At 39.0% G+C, this 22,168-nt stretch overlaps 1 pseudogene; it reads left to right on the forward strand.

Annotated features, from left to right (window-relative positions):
- Window positions 1-1,367: 1,367 nt before the first annotated feature.
- On the forward strand, window positions 1,368-1,464 carry LOC120103226 (U6 spliceosomal RNA; annotated as a pseudogene).
- Window positions 1,465-22,168: the final 20,704 nt, after the last annotated feature.

The raw sequence follows: 22,168 nt of genomic DNA on the forward strand, positions 1-22,168 counted from the left end.
TTGAACAAAATCAGTGAATCTAAAATCTCATTCTTTGAGAATTTAAACAAGATTAACAAACCCTTTGTACAACAAACCAAAAACAAAACGAAAAGCAAAAACAGAAAAACGAAAAGCAAACAAAAACAAACACAATAAATCCAGAAGACAAAAGAAACAAAGAAATAAAAAGAAAGGAAGGACCCAAAATAACAAAATCAGAAATTACAGGGAAATATAACGAGAGACACAAAATAAATTCAGAATTTAAATTAAAATAAACAACTTACTTCTTTATATTTGAAAACCTATCTAAAAGCAATGGATTTTAAGATATGGCCAGACCACCAAATTAAACAAGGAAGAAGTCATCAACCTAAATAGGGGAGATTGAACTAAAAACAATCAACAGGGTGAAGAAGAAGCCCACTGGATGGGAGAGAATCTTTTCCAGCTAAACACCTGACAGAGAATTAATATCAAGAATAAATAAAAACTTCAAAAACAAGGAGTCAAAATCAAATGACCTATTAAAAAAATGGCGTAGGAGAATTCTCAAGAGGGAATTCTCAAAATAAGAAAAAAAATGGCTAAGAAAGATCTCAAAAAAACATTCACCTAGTCCTAATGGATACATCTACTAAACACTCCCAGATTAAGGGCTCAGGGAGCATTGTTAAATACGGAGTGGAAAGACAAGAAGGGCTATAAAGTCAAGGAGTTTGGTATGAAGTTTTATCAACTGGTAATACCAGAAGCTGTGTCCATAAAATCTCACTAACGTGACTGTCCAAACATGGACTGAACAAGAATGACACCAATAGACATACCAAAGGGGATGGGGTAAAGCCCATGAGGCCTCAACCCTACACAAAGAACTACAAACAACTGAGGAATGCTGTCAGTGAGAGGTATAGCCTTCCTGAGAGAAGAGCACATCAATTCCTATCAGTGTCCAGTACCATGGTCAGCTCTGAAAACATACACACATGTAACATTATACAGACTGAGCAGGTTGTATTTAAGAATATATATGTGTGTATATATATATAATAAAATTATAACAAAATTGAAATTAAAGTTAAAAATAGATTTCAAAGGGCTAGTTTTTGAAAATATATATTCTCTGATTCAATAACTTAATTATTGACAATTAATCTCATGGAAATGAATTATCATATTAAGTGATCATACAAAGATATTTATATATAATGTCAAAACATGAATACCATATGACTGTTGACATAATAGTAGATAAGTTAAGCAGTGTTAGTGACTGGAGGGTGTTTCTTAATGGCAGAACACTTGAGAAGGCTAAGTAAGGTTCTAGGTCCAATCCTCAATAGTGGCAAAGGGGGGAAAAAATCAATGTTTCTGCTCTTTATTTAGTGACACACACACACTAAGTATGAAACAATACAGAGAAGATTAGCATGGCTTCTACAAATGGATAACACACAAATTCAGGAACATTTCATACTTTGTATTTCATTCTCTTAAAATTGTATGCTTTATTTATTTACATTTCAAATGTTATCCCCTTTCTCGGTTTCCTCTCTGCAAACTCCCTATCCCATCCCCCCTTACTCTTCTTTTATGAGGGTGCTCCTCCACCCACCTACCCACGCACACACTCCAGCCTTACTGCCCTAGCATTCCTCTACACTGGGGCATCAAGACTTCACAGAAACAAGGGCCTTCCCTCTCATTGATGCCAGATAAGGCCCCTTCAGCTCCTTCAGTCCTCCCCTAACTCCTCCATTGGGGTCCCTGTGATCACCCCAATAGTTGAAACAGATTTCTCAACTAAGGAAACTCAAATTGCCGGGAAGCACCCAAAGAAATGTTCAACATCCTTAGTCATCAAGGAAATGCATATCAAAACAACCCAGAGATTCCACCTCAAACCAGTCAGAATGGATAAGATCAAAAACTCAGGTGACAGAGGATGCTCACAAGGATGTGGAGAAAGAGAAACACTCCTCCAGTGTTGATGGGATGGCAAGCTGGTACAACCACTCTGGGAATCAGTCTGGTGGTTCCTCAGAAAATTGAGCATAGTGCTATCTGAGGACCCAGCTATACCACTCCTGGGCATATACCCAAAAGATGCTCCAACATATAACAAGGACACATGCTCCAGTATGTTCATAGCAGCCATATTTATAATACCCAGAAGCTGGAAAGAACCCTGATGCCCTTCAACAGAGGAATGGATACAGAAAATGTGACACATTTACACTATGGAATACTACTCAGCTATTAAAAACAATGACTTCATGAAATTCATAGGCAAATGGATGGATCTAGAAAATATCATCCTGAGTGAGGTAACTCAGTCACAAAAGAACACACATGGTATGCACTCACTGGACATTAGGCAAAGAGCTTGGAATACCCAAGATACAATTCACAGTCCACATGCAGCTCAAGAGGAAGGAAGACTAAAGAGTGGATGCTTCAGTCCTAGAGTGGGAACAAACTAACCAAGGGAAGTAGAGGGAGGGTGGGAGGGACTTGGATGAAGACAGGAGGGGAAGGGGAAAAGGGAGGCAGAATCAGGTATGGTAGGGGATGAAGGAGATATACAGAGGGTCAGGAAATTGAACAAACGTGTGTAGCAGTGGGGGATGGGGAACTAGAGGTAGCAAACAGAAAGTCCTAGATGCCAGGAAAGCAAGAGCCTCCCAGCACCCCATGGGGATGACATACTCTTTTTAAAAAGTACTATTTGTATAGTATTCGGTGGGATTAGTTCAGTCATTTCAAGTCATGAGCAGGAAGTTTGATCACATTTGCAATTGTTATCATAATTATGATTAGAATTAGTTCAGCATAGCACTATCCATTAATGAATCAAAATCTTCAAGCAGCATGCTCCTTTCCTCTAACATCCATGGTGTTGTCTATGCTCATCTTCTACCTTAGAGTACATAAATCTATGAACAAACAGCTATCTAACTGCCATGTGTAAATGTGCAGAGACTGGGCAGGGCACTGTAAGCAAAAGCCTCGTGAAAGACCTAGGGCATTTTAAAACAATTTTTGGTATGTAGCCCAGGTCAGACTGGACTTCCAGACCCTCTTATTTAACCCTATCAAATGCTGAGATTCCAAGTGTGTGTTAGCATGCCAGGGAAGATTTAAAATTTTTCTTTTATTTCTTTTAGATCACTGAGATAAAATCATGTTGTTTCTCCCCTCCCACTGAAATAATATTGTCATTTCCCCCTCCCTTTTCTCTCTCCAGCCCCAAGCCAACCTCCCTATATCCTCTTCATGCCATCTCACTCTCAAGTTGATAGCCTTTTTAAATTTATTATTGTAACATTAAATATGTGTGTAACACACACACACATACACAAAATACCAGCTGAGTCCATTTTTGTTGGCAGTCTGTAATTGATTTCAAGGCTGTCTGCTCTAGGTTGGGCAACCAATGAAGGAGCTCATCCTGAAGGAGGCTAATTCTTCCTTCTCTCAGCTCTCGTTAGTTCTTCGTCTAATCATGGTCCATGAATAGTTCCATTTTTTCTGGTCTTGATTGTGCAGGAATTTCCAGGAGAGACTGTTTCCCAGCAATCCTGGCCTCTCTTCCATGATAGTCCTGAGCCGGAGAAGCAGGAGCTATGACGTAGACCAGTGGGGGCTGGATTCCTCATAGTCTGTTGATCACTGCACTGTGTCTAGTTGTGGCTTTTCTGTGATTTTTCTCCTTTTGCTGGGAAGAGAAGCTTCTTTGATTAACAGTAGTATAATGATAAAATTTAGAATGTAATGAGGAATTTATGCTGGTCTAACAAAATAGTAAGGGTAGATTCTTTTCTAATATTCATGACTGCAGAAGCTGGCTAGTTTAGAACACCAAGCATGATTTCCCTCCTGTTGAATAGGACTTAAGTCCAATTACACAGTTATTGCCACTAAAATGGGAGTACCATTTCTTGTACCTTTATGCATATCCTTCCATGCTTGTTGTGCTTCATAGATATTGCTGCTGGGTAGGACTGGGTCATTTTTAATTGCTTCTCTTTCTTGGCGGCTTGCATGGTAATTTCTGGGACCCTGAAGGCTACACCACAGCAAAGACACTTTCAGATCAGCTCTAGTTCAAATCATCTAAGTCTTGGGCCTTAAATGTATGGCGTCTTCAGCAATAGTTGCCCACCCTTAGTCCCTTGAAAGGCAACCAAAGGCTACACTGGTAATCTAAATTGTGCGGAAGAATCTCTTGCACTACCCTACCAACATTTGAAAGGTATGTTTGTGCCTGGTACTAGAATTTTCGCTACTTTATGTTTTTTATGGGGAGCATTGTTGGCACAATACATACAATTATATGTATTTTGTATAAATTTAGTTAAATATAAAATAATATAATTCATTGATTCTTTATCAAGTGAACTTGGGGTAGAACTCTGCTCTTTCTCCTGTACCGTATCTGCCTGCACAGCGCCATGCTTCACCATGACAATACTGGACTGTGTCTCCACAACTCTAAGCCAGCCCCAGGAAAATGTTTTCCTTTATAAGAGTTGCCATGGTCATTGTGTCTTTCACAGCAACAGAGATGGTAGAACTGTTATTTGTCCCTCCTCTCTCCTTCTCCTTCTGTGTTGACTTCCCTCCTTCCTCCTAGTTGGGGCCCGTTCCTTTGCTAATTCCATTTTCTACATCACATCAACTGTATCCTGCAATTCTCCACCTAACCTCTCCCCACAGCACATTCACTCCACCTACGGTTCCCTTGTACCTCTTCTCTGTGGCTGTCCATGTGGTCTACTCATGCCTGAAGAGATCTGGAGTTAGGAAACGAGATAACAGACAATATGCGGCATTTTTCTTTCTGCGTCTGGTTTATCTCACTCAATATAACCTTTTCTGGATCTGTTCAATACCTGAAATTTTCATGACTTCTTTTTTATTCACCGCTGAATAGTATTTTACTGTCACTATTTTCAACTTTTAGTTATTTGTATTGCTAATATTAAAATCTTATTTCTAAACATCTCTCCCAATTCATTAGGGATTTAAGTGTCTTGGATGATTAACCTTCTCTATTATGATAACAGTGTTACTGTTAGGGATATCTGAGAATTGAGGTCCCTATTCAGATAATTCAACATCTTGACCATCCCATCTTTCTCTCCTAAATAATATTCTAGAAATCACACAGATAATCCAAACATAGTATTTCCTCTAAGGCAACTGTTTCGTTTCTTGATTAGTTAAAACTGCTTACAACAATGCCTGATAAAGTTTAATTGCATGGTAATCACCTGGAGGATCTTGCTAAAAGTCAGACTTTGATTGAGTAGATTTAATATAGAGCCTGTGATTTATCATTATAACAAGTTACTGGTGACCCTTTTGTTACTGGTCTTAAAAGCCAAACTTGAATAATTTTATAACTTACTCATCTGTAGTGAATCCAGAGAGCCTACATACTTGAGATTGTGCTGATGTGCATATATATATATGCATATATATATAATTCATACATACATAAACATAAAATATGCACAATTTTATATATACATAATCACACATATATGGAGAGATTTGTTTCCCCAAATTGGGAAAATACCTCATTTACATAATTTATGCTAAATAGGCAGCCTAGTTTCCTTACCTTTTTCATTTGAAACAAGGATAATGAACACAGGTTATCTAATATTTCTAGATTCTATGGGGAGAAAAATGAAAGGAATAATATTTCTGTCTTCATAAAGGTTAGGCCTGTTTAATAATAAAAAAAGATAAGGTTGTGAATGTTTAAAGATATCAATGACCTCTAGTGTATATATATATATGGCAGTTACTCAATATCCATGCTTGGGTGTGTCAGTAGTCCCAATCTGTCTCCAGAAGCCCATAACATTTCTGGAGAGCCTTTGGTCTCTATTACATGTGAAAGCTTGGAAACACTGACTCTACTGTCAGTTAAGGAATCAGCAACAGCAATGACAATGAGGCAAATAACTGAGCAGCAAGAGGGAAGGCCAAGCAAGAAAAAGGCATGATAAATCTCCTTCCGAAATGCCCCTTTTATCTGGAATGCTTCCCAAATGTGCTGCCCACAATTGTCACGGGCCTTCCCACATCAATCAAGGCAATCAGGACAATTCTTCCAGTGTGCCTCCCCATTCATTTGATTCTAATTTGTGACAAGTTGACATTAAAAAGAACTACAATAGCCACCAAAGCTTGACAAATTGTGGGGCTATGCTTATACACATGGGACCAAATCACAACCATCGTTGTTGACCTTTCTTGGTAAAGGCAAATTGTTCTTGACCCTCCTCTCTGGAGCAGTGTCAATGGAGAAGAAGTTCTTACATTACAGTATTCCTGGGAAATCCTGAACAAAAATCTACTTACCCAGAGCTACTTTTAAATATAGAATAGTTTGAGTGACTTTTATGCCCCACAGATAGCTGATGTTGGTATACACAGACCAGCTTTCTGGGGTCTAGCAGCATTTGAGAATGGTGGTGTGGGCAGCCCCTTACCATTGAATTATATAGCCTGTGAAGTTTAAGCTCACCAGTTGGTGTTTGGACTGTTGCTAACCCTTATAAGGTGTCCACCCCTAGAATATATTTAGCTACTGGGGAGACATCATTATATACTGCCAGTGGGCCAAACAGCTAGTCCTTAGCAGCAAAGTCACTTGTTTGACTTTGAGTATGTGGCTACCATAGCCATCTATGTGGTTGGTCCACATGTCTTGTTCAGAAAACCAGTGTGGGTTCACATGGACTTAAATACAGTCAGTGTCAGTATCCATGAGGTCCAGCACTCTTGTACATTGCTGTATTACAAACAGGCTATGAGTTTAACATAAGTCCTCTGCTCCTCTGGAGTAGACCTCAGCCAGGCGCCTTGGTCCCACCCTTTCCCAAAAAGGTGAAGTTATCTGATGTAGGCACCAGAAAATCCTGTAGTTGTGCCTGGTTATGCTTATTGGTTCCGACTTAGTGCCCATTAGAAAACTGCTGGTACCATGGAAGCAGTCTCAGCTTCATTTAACTGATAATCAATAAGCACCTCATCAACTCTAGCTGCTAAGAACTCTATCCACATCTAGGTATAGGAGATATACTGTACCCCTGATGTGTTTTGTGGTTATGTATAGTATAGTCCATGTTCCCTTTCCCTTGAAGGCAATCTGGGCAGCACGGACTTCTACTCTCCCTTTTTGTTTTATGTCTTGTATATCACACAGGGATGAATTGCTATAATTACCTCCTGTATATGATGGCCCACATAGGGCCCATACTTCAATCAGAGTCTGGAATACATTACCCAGAGCATAGACTAATATCAAATCCCTCATTTTTAGAAGTAAAATGTTCTCACTTGGCCCCATGGGAATTTAAATCAGACATAGTCTGGCACATTCCCAATTCAGGAACTATATAATTTGTATTAATTCCATGCAATAAGTTCATTTATAGTCTTTGGCAAATCACCAGCATCGTCCTATAATGGACACTCTCAAGCTACCATACAAATCATTAGCAAGTGTTTTCCCTGATTAGGTGGTCATAGGATCTATAGTCAATGCCTAAAAGGTGGCAAATTGTAATAGATACTAATTTCTCTAGCTCCTCTGCCATCGGTGAGATACTACCTACCCACTCATCCCAGAGGTTTAGGCAGGGACTAGCTTCTCAGGACTCTGTCTGAACAACGTTCTCAGTTACTATGACTTTATCATAGTGTAAGGAGTATAAGATGTGGATTTAATTTTTCAAAGCCTACTTTAATGTTAATGCTTTAATCTTCTAAACCTACCATCCACCAGAGGTAGTGTAAAAGAAAGGATATGGGGGAAGTGGACCTGATTAGAAATAGTTCTTTGGAGAAACCCATCAGTGTTGTCAGGAAATCAACAGGTTGGTTCACCTGAGTCAACAGTGGTAACTTGATCCACACATAAACTCTTCAGAGATATATTAGCAATCCAGTTTGGTAGAGTCAGAGATAACACAGATCATCAGGAGGGACCAGGGTCAACAAGAATCCCTGCAGAAGCTTTTGGCTGTGCCTCTTTCAGCAAAGCAAAGATCAGTGAAGATGGGAGACCAACAAGCATTGCACAGCTAGCTCTACAGGCAAGCCAAGCCCAGATAAGGCAAGCTTAGCCTCTGTTATTGTCTGTGGAGTCCTATTTATACTCCCTCCAAACATCAGGTATCCTCCACAGGTCTTACCTCAGCACATGTCTTGCCTTAGCATGTGAGTCTGTATCAGTTGACATCATTATGCCAATTGGTCTGGGTCCATGGAAATGGCAAGAAGTCACAGCACACCACCAGAAGTTTTTTAGTGAATTTCACTCTATGGAGTCATGATAAAAGAAGATCAACTGTGCAATGTAAGGAAGACCAATATGGGTGTGTCTTTAGCAAAGAATCCTTCATTGCTTGCTTTACCCAAATATCTTTTCACCTTCCTCCTCCTTTTCCTCTTCCTCTTCTTCCTCTTTCTCCTCCTCCTCCTCTCTCTGTCCTTTCCTTTCCCTTCCTCTTCCCTTTGTCTCTTTGTCTCTGTCTCTGTCTCTCTGTGTATTTGTCTTTCTTTCTGTCTGTCTCTCTCACTTTCTCTCACCTCACTCTCTGCCAGATACCTAACCAAGCATGCAGCAGTAGTGAATGGACATCCTCATATTCTGCTTCATCATTAATAGAGGTACCCTCATGGAGCTCAGAGTTCAAACATACGTCTGGGCATCTATTTTCTCCTCCATAGCTAATAGATCATAAAATTTCCCATCACAGGGTTTCTTTAGCAGCAGCTTTTGATGAAGCCAGGAACAATTAATCTACCTTTCCTCACTGTTATGTGCTACTTTCACAGCACGGCATCTTCCAAGACTCAATAAGCCTCTTCCAATGATACAGGAGCTCCATCTACTTTGTCCCAGTTTTCCATGAGGGCCCAGAACACAAGCATACAATGTACTGTTTGGGCCACATCTACTGCATAACTCCCTCAGTTACTGGGGAAGATTCATTTATGCCTGAAGGTATATCCTGCCTACTATGCCAAAACCAGCAAAGGGCATTTTGAGGAGCTGGAAGTTAGAGTACAAAGGAGCCACAAGTAGATACACAATACTTTATTCACTTCTAACACACACATAGACATCAGCTGACACATATGGGTAGCACAAGTGGGCACAAGCTCATGCGAACCAGCATATAGGTACAGAAATCTACAATCAGACACACAGACAAGATCAGGTGAAGGTGTAGGCAGAAGTCACTTGCCTCTGATTTCAAGGTCATATTTATATAAAACTCAAATAAAAGTTGTATTTTGACAACAGTTACATAATTGGTTACATCATCATCTATACCAGGCTCCCTAGATATCCTGGGTCAGCCATCATTAGCTGACTCAAGGTTCCTGGAATGTCCAGTTTTGCCATCGCTGGCTCATTCCAGATAACCATATCAGTGCTATATTCTCTAAATTTTAATTTTCCTTTACAGCATTCTGTTCCCCCAAACACCTATAACCATTAATGCAATGTGTCTTGTGCATCAATTTTCAGCTACTAGATGGTATAGCTCCTATGTGCTCAGAGGTCTAGAGCACTTGCTCCTCTTGTAGTAGACATCAGAGCTCAGTTCCGAGCATTCACATCAGCTAACTTACAACCACCTATAATTCCAGCTCCAGGGGATCTGACACATCTTCTGTCCTCCAAAAGTCACACACAAATAATAATTCCTTTTAAAACAGCAAATGTTTTCCTTTTTCCATTTTTTCAGCAGATTGACTCCAAACATGATTAGATTCTTCATTTTTGTGGAGAGTCTTAGTCACAGAGAGGTTGTTCTTTGTGAGATCATGTTTGAACTGGTTATATCTTCTACAGCAAGTGCACAACTGCTGACCACCTTATTTTCAAGATGGTGTCCTATGCAAAAGTAATATTCAACAGTCAGTGCATATTCATCAGCAGGACATAAAAAGTATCATCTGAACTATTCTTTTCCCATTTCTTTCTTTGCGTACATAATGTATTGCTTTCTCCTACTGAATAGTGATTGTTGCTATAGCAATGTTGTAAGCACGCTCCTAGATCAATATTAGAACGGCAGAAGCAAATATTCTATGCAGTTTGTGAGTCTAACGCCATACTCCCACTCTTCTTTGTTCAATTGTAGAATAAAGATTTGGGCAACTTCTCACAACTAGAGTTCTCTGCTGTGAAGAATTAATCAATCAACATATGCCCTGTGACTACTTCCCAGCAGAGGTCCTTGCAAGGCATAAACAACAATGGCAATAGTGTGTAAAGGGACACAATGCCTGTCAACACTAAGAAGTACAATGCTTAGTGCATCAGAACTCCAGGATCCCACCACCCCATGCTGTGCATACTCGGATTTTTATTTATTACCTCTTAAAGCTTATCTAAGAAAATTATCTTTCTGTTTTCATTGCTCTATTCATCTTGAGCCTCCCACTGCAGTCTCCAGCCTACCCACATAAATATATCTTAGTTATCACACACAGCTGGCGCAAAATATGAGAAATGAGCTGGAATTTCTTATACAGAGTACTTAAAATCAAGAGCCAGCTGATGAACTTCTAATTGTTTATCTGCTTCCTTTTGTACCAAAGTGGCATGCTCAGGCCAGGCTTATAAGACAAGATGGAGACACAGATTCCAAGAAACCACACTGTCTTTGAGTGCTGTTACGCAGCCAGAGCTTCCCCATTGAACCCAGTAACAGCAATGTGCATCTGTGGAGTGCGTAAGTAGAGGCTTGGGTCCCCTCTCCCTGCTTCCATCCATGTGACTCCATGCTAGGCGTTGCTCTCAAGCCTCCTCTCTAGTGTTTGAAAAAGATAGAACTGTACTTAACAATCAGTGCTCTGCTGTCGCAAACCCTGGCAACTCTGGGGAATAGAGCAAAGTAGGAGCCCTGCATTCCATTTTGTTCCTTTGCTCTATGTTTGTGCTCCCAGATGACTCCCTGCAGTCCTCACTATTGCTTGTCTTTGAAATGGGCTGTTAGACACATCCTATCTGCCAACAAGATTTAATTCAGTATTTCCCAGTTATACATGTTCTTATTATAAAATCAGATTCTAAGCTCTAAGAGAATGAGAACATTTGTTATTTCAAATTTAAATGAGCATTTATAATTTAGATGGCCAGAAGTAAATTGCATTATCAGGCAATTGGTTAAGTTGTCATAAAATGATTTAGATCCATATCTAGAAATAAAATAATACCCTGATATAACTGGCTTCTAAACATCTGCCCTAGGCTACTCTTTCATTGTAGTGTTGACTTAAAAAAACGTACTTAACCTTTAAGATGGACCATTATTATAGCAACCATCGGTAGTTAAAATGTTGGGCTGATAGCTGCTAGTAATGTGTTTGCATTGCAAGCTTTGAGACCTTGGTTTCATTTCAAGAACTCACATAAATGCAGCTTGACATTGGGTCTGAGGCTGGCAAGTGATCCAGGTTTGTTTCCCAGCACCCACATGGTAGTTCGCTAACATTTATAACTCCAGTTACAGGGGATCTGTTGCCTTCTGACATCTGCAGGCACCAGGCATGCAAGCAATCAAGTAACTGGCATATACATGCAGCAAAACACTCATACACATTAAAAAAAATCAAAGAAAAATGAGGAAGAGGAGAAGGGGAGGTGCTACTGTGGCTAGATATTGTGGCCCATGTTTGTAATCCCAGCGCTAGGAAGATCTAAACAGGCAGATCCCTGGAGCTTGGTAAGTTCCAAGTCAGCAAGAAAATCTGTCTCCAAAAGAAAAAAAGAAGTTAAAAATTGACACCTGAAGAACAACACCAAGACTGTCCCCTGTCCTTCATATACATACAATTACACCTGCACACATGTAAACATATACACATGATGAAAATAAATAAATACAATTAAAATTATTTACCATGAGAATAATTTTAAAGACTAGTTATAAAGTCATTTTATTATCATTATACAAAGAATAATTAAATATACTTTTAAAATACTAAATTATAATTTAAATGGAAACATGTGGCATACAGTTTACTGTGCCACTCAGTAAATCACTGACTATCTGCATTCTGGCAAAATTGCATCTGCCTAATTAATTGAAAATTGATGGTACTTTCAATAGTGTGAAAATTTTCTGGGTCATACATCTCTGGCACCACAAGTTTTTCTGACCAGGACTTATTTCTGTAGTAAGAGAAATTCCAAATCAATCATTTGCAGAAGCCCTGAATATTTAGCTGTCAGGGAAACAGTGATGTCACATAGAAAGAATATTCAATATTTTTCTAATTCCAGAAATTAAATGAAAAAATAATTGTAACAACATCATAATTAATCAGAACTTTATACTATTCTAGGGTCCTCAGGGTGATTAGCAAAATGAGTTGGTGTGAGCAGATTCACTTCCGGTACACTGTCCTTATAACCAGCTTCTCAAATACACACACACACACACACACACACACACACACACACACACACACACTGTGCTGACTACTTGTTTAATGTCAACTTGACAGAAATTAGAGTCATTTATGAAGAAGAAATGTCTATTGAGAAAATGTCCCCACCAGACAAGCTGTTGAGGAAGCCTGTGGTGCATTTTCTTAATTGATGATTGATGTGAGAGACCTAGTCCATTGTGGGTGGTGCTACCCATAGGCAGGTGGGCCAGCACGGTATAAAAAGGGGCTGAGTAAGCCATGGAGTGAAAGCTAGCAAATGGTAATTCTCAATGTCCTCAGCTTGCATTCCTGACTCCAGGTTCCTGCTTTAAGTTCCTGGATGATGGACTACAAGATGTAAACTGAAACAAACCCCTTCATGTTGGTTTTGGTCATGGTGTTTCAGCACCGAAATAGAAACCATAACAAGACATACACGGGCACATATTAATGCAGGAGGCATAAGTAAAGGCAAAAGTTCAAGCTAGGACAGCACAGCCTGTTGTGTGCTGTGACAGCAGCCTACAGGGACAGAATGGATCAAAGCCCTTGGCATTGTCATCTTAGTGTCTGAATAGCTGAAATTTCAGCCTCAGTTCCACATGACACTAGAAGCCTACTAGGGTCATGGGGATGAAAGCTGGTTCTTTCCATTTGTCCAGCCTACAAGGTTGTCTATCACCAGAAATCAAAACCTAAGCTTGATAAATTCTGAGGGCCTCCATGTCCAATTTATGCTACACTCAAGCTCAAAGAGTCTTAGGTTAGTGAACTGGCTTGACAAATACCTTGCTCCAGACATTGGGATCATGAGAAGAGCTGCGAAGGATTTCTTGTGAAAGCATGATTTGGAGGACAAAGAGGATTTTAGCACACAGAATTAGAGAGGGATATCTCAAGTATAGTGACAGTTTTGGAGTTTTGGCTTCTTTCAACACAGAAATATTGTAAGAATATGTTTTCATTTTAATCTCAGGCAAGGGATATGGGGCTACCTCACATTATCCACCATAGCTGACTATGATTTGCTTTATGCTCCCGTAGTGACGTGATTTGGCCCCTGAATATAGTTTCTGTGATTGTGTGACATTTGGAATCCTTGGGAATTGTCAAAAAATATATAAATGCTAGGGCACCAAGTGCTGGGTTCTTGGTTGGTTGGTTGCTGGTTGGTTATTGTTGTTTGCTGTTGGTCTTACTTTGTTAAATAGACATACACAAAGAAGAAACAACAAGAAGAACTTAGATATCTTGATGGCAAAGATCTAACTTTCTTCAAGGAGCTCAACACCTTTAATCATCAGGAAGTAGTCTACTGATAACGTCTCTCAGTTTCTGAGCCCCGACTTTATTTACTCTTTCTTTTCCTCTCTATCCTTTTTCCTCTTATCTAATGTTAGGGAGTTAAAGGGTAAAAGTAAAAAGGTGGAGGAGAATGGAAGAAAGAAGAACCCACAAAGTAGACAAAGACAGTAGCCTACCTAGAGACCTACCTAGGCAAAAACATATGAGAAAATGTGTCATAAGGTAATATGTTTTGCCAGTGATGCATATAGAAGAGGTGATAGGGTATTTGCTTGGTGTGTGATGATATGCTCGATTTAATTCCCAGAACTTTAAAAATTAGTTTGTGAACTGAAGATTAGATTAGAGACATAATATAGTCAAGGTCAAATATTACAGTGTAAATGAAGAGTGACTAAGGCTGGGAATTTTCTCTGCATGGAGAGCACTATAAATAATGTCTGTATAAATGAATGAATGAGTTATTCCCATTATTATATACCCATGTACTTCCTCTAAGTTCTCTTGAGTGAATTATCACCTGTTATCAGATAAACAAATCCTTGGTGCTAGACCCCTCATATGTCCAGAGGGCAAATGAGAAGTAACTTCATTTTTGTGTAATTTGGAGATTTTCCTTGTTATTTTCAATTTGAGACTCATACTTGCACCGCTGTTAATCTAGTGCATTTCAGTCATGAGCGATCTCTCCCTGAGTCTTTTTTGTGCTGCTTTGGAGAATTGCTGCAGCCTTCTGAATATTCTCTCTGGAATTTCTCTAAGGTGAATTTTGTATGGCCTGTATAGTTAGTCAGACTCTACACCTAAGAGTCTCTATGTGGAGTTACTCTTCTACAACACAAGTTACTCCTCTACATAGTGTTGTAGGTTTGATTCTTCAGAAAACCATCAAATTGTAAGGAGTTTATGTTTAATGAGCCATGTAAAATCTCTAGCACGTAGTAATCTTTTTTGTTGTTTGATTTTATAACATCTTTAAAAATATAAAAATAGTCTTAGCTCAAAGATCAGACAAAATCAGACTTGGGCCAGATTTTGTCTACTGGCGGTGATTTGTCAATCCCTGATACTGAGCAACCCATGGAACACACCATTTTTGGAATTTAATTACAAAGATGTTCAGAGCGAGCATGAATGAGTAAGTGCCTGAGGCCCTGGGGAATGATAGTTAAGTGCTGTGTCTAGCTGAAGAGAATGTTCAGAACACAAGCTAGTACTTGCATGAAAAACCCAAAGCACCCATCAAAAAGAAATCATTTTCCAAATAAAATCATGCTTATATGAAAAGGAGAAGAATTCAGTCCAAACAGATGTGCAGGAGGAACAGGAAAACCAGAACCATGGACAGCCAATTATTTAAAGCAAAAGAAGTGTTCGAGGAGATGTGTAGAAAGCTGAGGGTGGAAGGCTAAGGCCCTGCATCAACATGAGCCATAGTTTGGTACAATAACCTTCAAGCCACCTCAGACTTATTTGACGCCTGTGCTATAACTATCTAGTATAATTATAAACCATCCAAAAATATAAAGCTATGTTCTGGAGAATGGGAAAGATACATTGGGAAGGAAATATAAGAGAGGGGGAAGGGGAGAGGTGAAGGGGAGAGGGAGAGGGAGAAGGCGAGAGGGAGAGGAAAATGCCTACATGTCTGCTAAAACATCATTTCTGATGTGTCTAAAGGATATTTCTGGAAGACACTAACACCTGAATTGGTAGAGTATAGAAGATCACCCCCATCAATATGATTAAGTATGACTCAATATTGAGAACCCAAGCTATCCTCTGGTAATCACACTTGGATTGGCTCTACATAACAACTTTGCTGGACCTTCATCTTGTAGATGGCAGATTGTGGGGCTTCTCCAGAGCCATAATCATGCATCATGTATGTTTCTTCTCTCTCTCTCTCTCTCTCCCTCTCCCTCCCCCTCTCTCTCTCTCTCTCTCTCTCTCTCTCTCTCTCACACACACACACACACACACACACACACACACACACACACACACACACAAAAAGCATGTGTGTATGTGTGTGCACATTTTCCTAGGGAAATATATATATGAATATATATATAATCTCCAATTTTCTTCAATTTGTTCTCATTCTCTGGAGAACACTGTCTAAGAAAGAGATAGGAAGGGATAAATAAAAGTGAAATGGAAGAGCAAAGACATCTGAAAAATTATAACAGTATATCTTTAAGATGACAGCTGACACTCATATTAAGCCTAAACACTCTGACTATTGCATATATATTTTTCTGAATCCGAAAACATGCTGTCTTATTTATATGTCATATGGCCACACCAAATAAAGGAGACCAGCAAAATTATACCTAATCATATTGCCTTCTCTGATAAATCAATAAAAAGGAAACAGATGATCCTGGGTAGGCTGTGGCAGACCTTGCCATGTGAAAATAGTGTGACTAACTAGACTGCCTCCCTTCAATTCAAGTGTCTGAAATTGTAGGACACATGACAGACATTCTAAGCCATAGATATATAATTGATTGAAGTCTTTTGTTAATGGACATTTCTAAATACATGCCCTTTAAATAAGCAACAGAAATGAATACACACAAACTTATTACACTTCTAAGGACTCAAAGGTGAATGACATGGGCCAGGACAGAGCATGGTCAGCTAAAGAAAACATAGCTTATTAGATTAATTATTTTATTTTTATCTTATTTTTAAATAAACATTTAAAAGCTTTCTTGTGTTAGGAAAAAGCATTCACCTGGTAAAGGATTTATGTCCAGATTATCTGAAGAACTCTTGGAATTCAATACCGAAAAGTTAGAACATCTTTAGTAGCTGAAGGTTTGAGGTGTATAAATGGTCATCAAATGCAAATGAGGGTGCTTGGTGTCATTAGTCACTGGAGAAATGCATGTGAAGAACACAGTACGATCCATCACATATCCAGGGTAGCTACTCCCAAGTGCCACCCAGAATGCAGATGAACACAGCACTCTCCATTGCTCATGGGACTGTAAAGAAGTGTAACCACCTTGGAGAAGTTTGGCAGTTCCTGATAGAGTTAGCATGCAGCCCAATTTTACTTTTCTGCACTTCCCTGATTAAAAAAAAATGAAAATGTATGTCCACAGGAAAGTATGAAGCAATGGTAATTTTTATCCATTATCTCAAAATTCCTGGAAAGTATTAAAAACAATCACAGGTAGATGAGTAATCAAATTATGGCATAGCCTCCCCATAAAGTTCCTCAGCAAGAAAAAGATTGCTGCAAGGAGGATCTCAGAAACACTACACAGTTTGATCACAGTTAGACACACAGAAGCATCCCTGACAACCTCATTTACACAGCTCTTAAATAAAGACACAGAGGCAGAAAACAGATCAGCAGTCACCTCATGGGTAGTGGTAAGGAAACAGAAAGGTTAAGTGTGACACAGTGTGCAAAAAAATGCAGTGACATCTGATTGGGTAAAAATATTTCTGCTAGAGTCTAGAAGGTGCTTATGTGTTTCTGACCTTGGCCTACATGACTTCAGTTTTCATGTTCTAGGAAGCCATGTTTGCATCAACTACTACTCCTGCCAAAATCTGCAAAAGAATTGTTGCAGGGTCTGAGGCTAACATTATTATTAAGTAACTCATCATAGTTTCACATATATATCCAGAAGCCATGAATCTGGGTAAGAAATAAGTGGGTCATTCATTACTCAGCATAGTAAACAGCAGAGCTTCCTCCCCTCCCTGCTGCTTCTCCTCAAGTCCAGCAAAGACCCAACACCCACTGGGCTGTGCTATGGCTTGTGCCATACTGTCAGCAGACCTACATAACACCTATTCTAGAAGGAGTTGCTACATCTTTCTAAAGACTGATTACTCTCCAGACATTCTTGAAAAGATAGTTCTGAGACGGCAGGTATTGTGTCTTCTTACAAATGTGCAAAAAAGCAAGACATTGGAGAATTGTCTCTTAACACCAGGTTCCTCTTCCTCCTTGATTTTACCTTGTTTGCATTTTGCTATAGCCTTGGTCTCTGCTCTTCCTCAAGCATCTACTTCTGAAATTGAAATGTACTATCTAGACATCTGGGCTTTTATAATGAATATTATACTTTAATATAAACCTTGTCCCAGACTCTTTTGTGTATAGTTCCTAGTGTGTATATTTCTCTGACTAGGTTAAAAAAAAAATGCCTGAAGGATGGAAACAGATTATACTCCACAGATGAGGACTGTGGGTAGATGACTCAAGGCAGCCATCTTAAGCTTAAGCTGCATGCCTCAGTACCTTGCTCAGTCTTTTTAAAAATTAATTATTGTATTTATTTACATTTCAAATGTTGTACTCCTTCACAGCTGCCCCTCCACAAGTCCCCATCCCATGCCCCCTCCCATTCACCTCTAAGAGGGTACTCACTGACTTACTACCCACTCCCAACTCACCCCTCTAGTATCCTTCTCTGGAGCATCAAGCCTCCACAGGACCAAGTACATCCCTTCCCACTGAGGTCAGACAAGGCAATCCTTTGCTACATATGTAGTGGGACCTATCGACCAGCGTATAAATTCTCTTTGGTTGGTGGCTTAGTCCCTGCAAGAGGGGTCTGGTTAATTGATACTATTCTGTGAGGTTGCCATCATCTTTAGCTCCGTCAGTCCTTTCCTTAACTCTTCCATTGAGGTCCCTGGGTGCAGTCCAGTGCTTGGTTGTAAGTATCTGCATCTGTCTCAGTCAGGTGCTGGTAGAGCCTTTCAGAGGACAGCCACGCCAGGTTCCTATCTGCGAGCACATCTTGGCATCAGCAGAAGTAGCAGGGTTGGTGGCTGCCTATGGGATGGATCCCAAGCTGGGGCAGTCTCTGGATAGCCTTTCCTTCAGTCTCTGCTTCATTTTTTGTCCCTTCATTTTCTTAAGGCAGGAGCAATTCTGGTCGAAAAAATTTGAGATGGGTGGTTGGCCCCACCTCTCAACTGAGGGCCATGTCTATATACTGGGAGTGGTCTCTTCAGGTTCCATTTTCTCATTATTGGGCATTTCAGCTAATGTCATCCCCATTGGGTCCTAGAAGCCTCTCATATCCCTGGTATCTCAGACTTTATAGTGGTTTGCCACCCCCTGTCTCTCACCCCACAATGTTACATATTTCTATTCATTCCTTTGGACTCCCGGTACTCTCTCCTATCTCCCCCATACCTGATCCTGCCCCCTTTTCCCTCCCTCTCTCGTCTTCCACTGCCTCCCATAATTATTTTGTTCCCCCTACTTTGTAGGACTGAAGCACCCACACTTGGGCCTTCCTTCTTGTTAAGCTTTGTACAGTATATGGGTTTGATCATGAGTATTCTGAACTTTTTTTTGGCTAAAATCCACTTATCACGTATGTCCTTTTGGATCTGGGTCACCTCACCTCACTCAGGATGATATTTTCTAGCTCCATGCATTTCCATGCAAAACTCATGATGTTCTTGTTTTCAGTAGCTGAGTAGGATTACATTGTGTAAATGTACCAACTTTTCTGTATCTATCCTTCTGTTAAGGAACGTCTGGGTTGTTTCCAGCTTCTAGCAATTATAAAAAAGGCTGCTATGAACATAGTAGAGCACATGTCTTAGTAATATGGTAGAGCACATTTTGAGTATATGTCCAGGAGTAGTATAGCTGGGTCTTCAGGTAGAACTATTTTCAATTTTTTTGAGGAACCTTCAGATTGATTTCCAGAGTGGTTGTACTAACTTACAATCCTACCAGCAGTGGAGGGGTGTTCCTCTTTTTCCACATCCTTGCCATCTGCTGTCCATCAAGGTTTTTATGTTAGCCATTCTGATTGCTGTGAGGAAGAATCTCAGGGTCATTTTGATTTGCATTTCCCTGATGACTAAGGATGTTGAAGATTTCTTTAGGTGCTTCTCAGCCATTCAAGATTCCTATTGAGAATTCTCTATCTAGCTCTGTAGCCCATTTTAAATAAAATTATTTGGTTTTCTGGAGTCTAACCTCTTGAGTTCTTTGGATTTTAGCCCTCTATCAGATGTAGGGTTAGTAAAGATTTTTCCCCCAATTTGTAGGTTGCCAATTTGTTCTATTGCCTTATAGAAGCTTTTCAATTTCATAAGGTCCCATTTGTCAATCATTGATCTTAGAGCACGAACCATTGGTGTTCTGTTTAGGGAAACTTCCCCTATTCTGATGTGTTAGAGGCTCTTTCCAATTTTTCTTTTATTAGATTCAGCATTTGTGATTTTATGTGGAGGTCCTTGATCCACTTAGACTTGAGCTTTGTAGATGGAGATAAAAATGGATCAATAGCATTATTATACATGCAGATGACCAGTTAGCACCATTTGTTGAAGATGCTTTCTTTTTGTACTGTGTGATCTTGGCTTCTTTTTCAAAGATCAAGTGGTCATAAGTGTATAAGTTTATTTCTGGGTCTTCAATTTTATTCCCTTGATCAACCTGTCTGTCTTTGTACCAATACCATTTGTTTGTTTGTTTCTTTCTTTCTTTGTTTTATCACTATTCCTTTGAAGTACAGCTCAAGGTCAGGAATGATGATTTCTCTAGAAGTTCTTTTACTATTGAGGATTGTTTTCACTCTCTTGGGTTTTTTGTTATTCTATATGAAACTTAGAATTGATTTTTCTATCTCTATGAAGAATTGACTTGGAATTTTGATTGGGATTGCATTGAATCAGACTGAATCTGTAGATTGCTTTTCGTAAGATGGCCATTTCTTCTATGTTAACCCTGCCCATCCATGAGCATAGGATGGTCTTCTGAGGTCTTTTTCAATTTCTTTCTTTAGGGACTTGAAGTTCCTGTCATACAGATTTTTCACCTCCTTGGTTAGAATCACACCAAGATATTTTATATTATTTGGGACTATTGTGAAGAGTGTTGTTTCCCTAATTTCTTTTTCATCCCATTTATCCTTTGTATAGAGGAAGGCTATTGATTTGCTTGAGCTAATTTTATATCCAGCCACTTTGCTGAAATTGTTTATCAGTTGTAGGAGTTCTCTGGTAGAAATTTTGTGGTCACTTATGTATACTATCATATCAATCACAAAAAAAGATACCTTGTCTTTTTTCTTTCCAATTTGTATTCTTTGACCTCCATTACTTACCTAATTGCTCTAGACAGAACTTTGAGTACTATCATGAATAGACAGAAAGGGGGCAGCCTTGTCTTGTCCCTCATTTTAGTAGGTCTGCTGCAAATTTCTCTCCATTTAATTTGATGTTGGCTGTTGATTTACTGTATATTGCTTTTATGATGTTTAGGTATGTGCCTCAAATTCCTGATCTCTCCAAAACTTTTAACATGCAGGGCTGTTGTATTTTGACAAAGGCTTTTACAGCATCTACTGAGATGATCATGTGGTTTTTTTCTTTGTGTTTGTTTATATAGTGGATTACATTGATGGATTTCCATATATTAAACCATCCCTACATCACTTGGATGAAGCCTACTGGATCGTGGTGAATGATCACTTTGGTGTGTTCTTGGTTTTGATTTGTGAAAATTTTATTGAGTAGTTTTACATTGATATTCATAAGTGAAATTGATCTGAAGTTCTCTTTCTCTTTTTGGGCCTTTGGGTGGTTAGGTATCAAAGTAACTGTGGCTTCATAGAATGAAGCAAGTAGTATTCCTTCTATTTTGTGGAATAGTTTGAGAAGTATTGGTATTAGATCTTCTTCGAAGGTCTGATAGAATTCTGCCCTAAAACTATCTGGCCATGTGCTATTTATTTATTTACTTATTTATTTATTTATTTTTGGTTGGGAGACTTTTAATGACTGCTTTTATTTCCGTGTCATTATAGCACTGTTTAAATAGTTTACCTGATCCTAATTGAACATTGGTACATGGTATCTGTCTAGAAAATTGTCCATTTCATCTAGATTTTTCAGCATTTGTTTAGTACAGGCTTTTGGAGTAAGATCTGATGATTTTTTGAATTTCCTCAATTTCTGTTGTTATGTCTCCCTTTTCATTTCTGATTTTGTTGATTTGGATACTGTCTCTGGGCTCTGTCATTAGTTTGACTAAGGGTTTTTCTATCTTGTTGATTTTCTCAAAGAACTAACTCTTTGTTGTTTTTTTTTTGTTTGTTTATTTGTTTTTTTTTAATGAAGGTACTTAGTGCTGTGAAATTTCATTTTAAGGAAAATTTCTTGTGTCCCATAAGTTAGGTTAGTCCGTGCCTTCATTTTCAATAAATTCTACAAAGTCTTTAATTTTTTTTCCCTGACAAAATTATCTTTTGAGTAGAGAGTTGTTCAGTTTCCATGAGTATGTGGCTTTCTGTTATTTTTGTTGTTATTGGAGACCAGCCTTAGTCTGTGGTGATCTGATAAAATGCAGGAGATTATTTCAATTTTGTTGTATCTGTTGAGCATTGTTTTGTATCCCATT

Source organism: Rattus norvegicus, chromosome 5 (genome assembly GCF_021556685.1).
Source record: "Rattus norvegicus strain SHRSP/BbbUtx chromosome 5, alternate assembly SHRSP_T2T, whole genome shotgun sequence".
Lineage (NCBI taxonomy): Eukaryota > Metazoa > Chordata > Mammalia > Rodentia > Muridae > Rattus > Rattus norvegicus.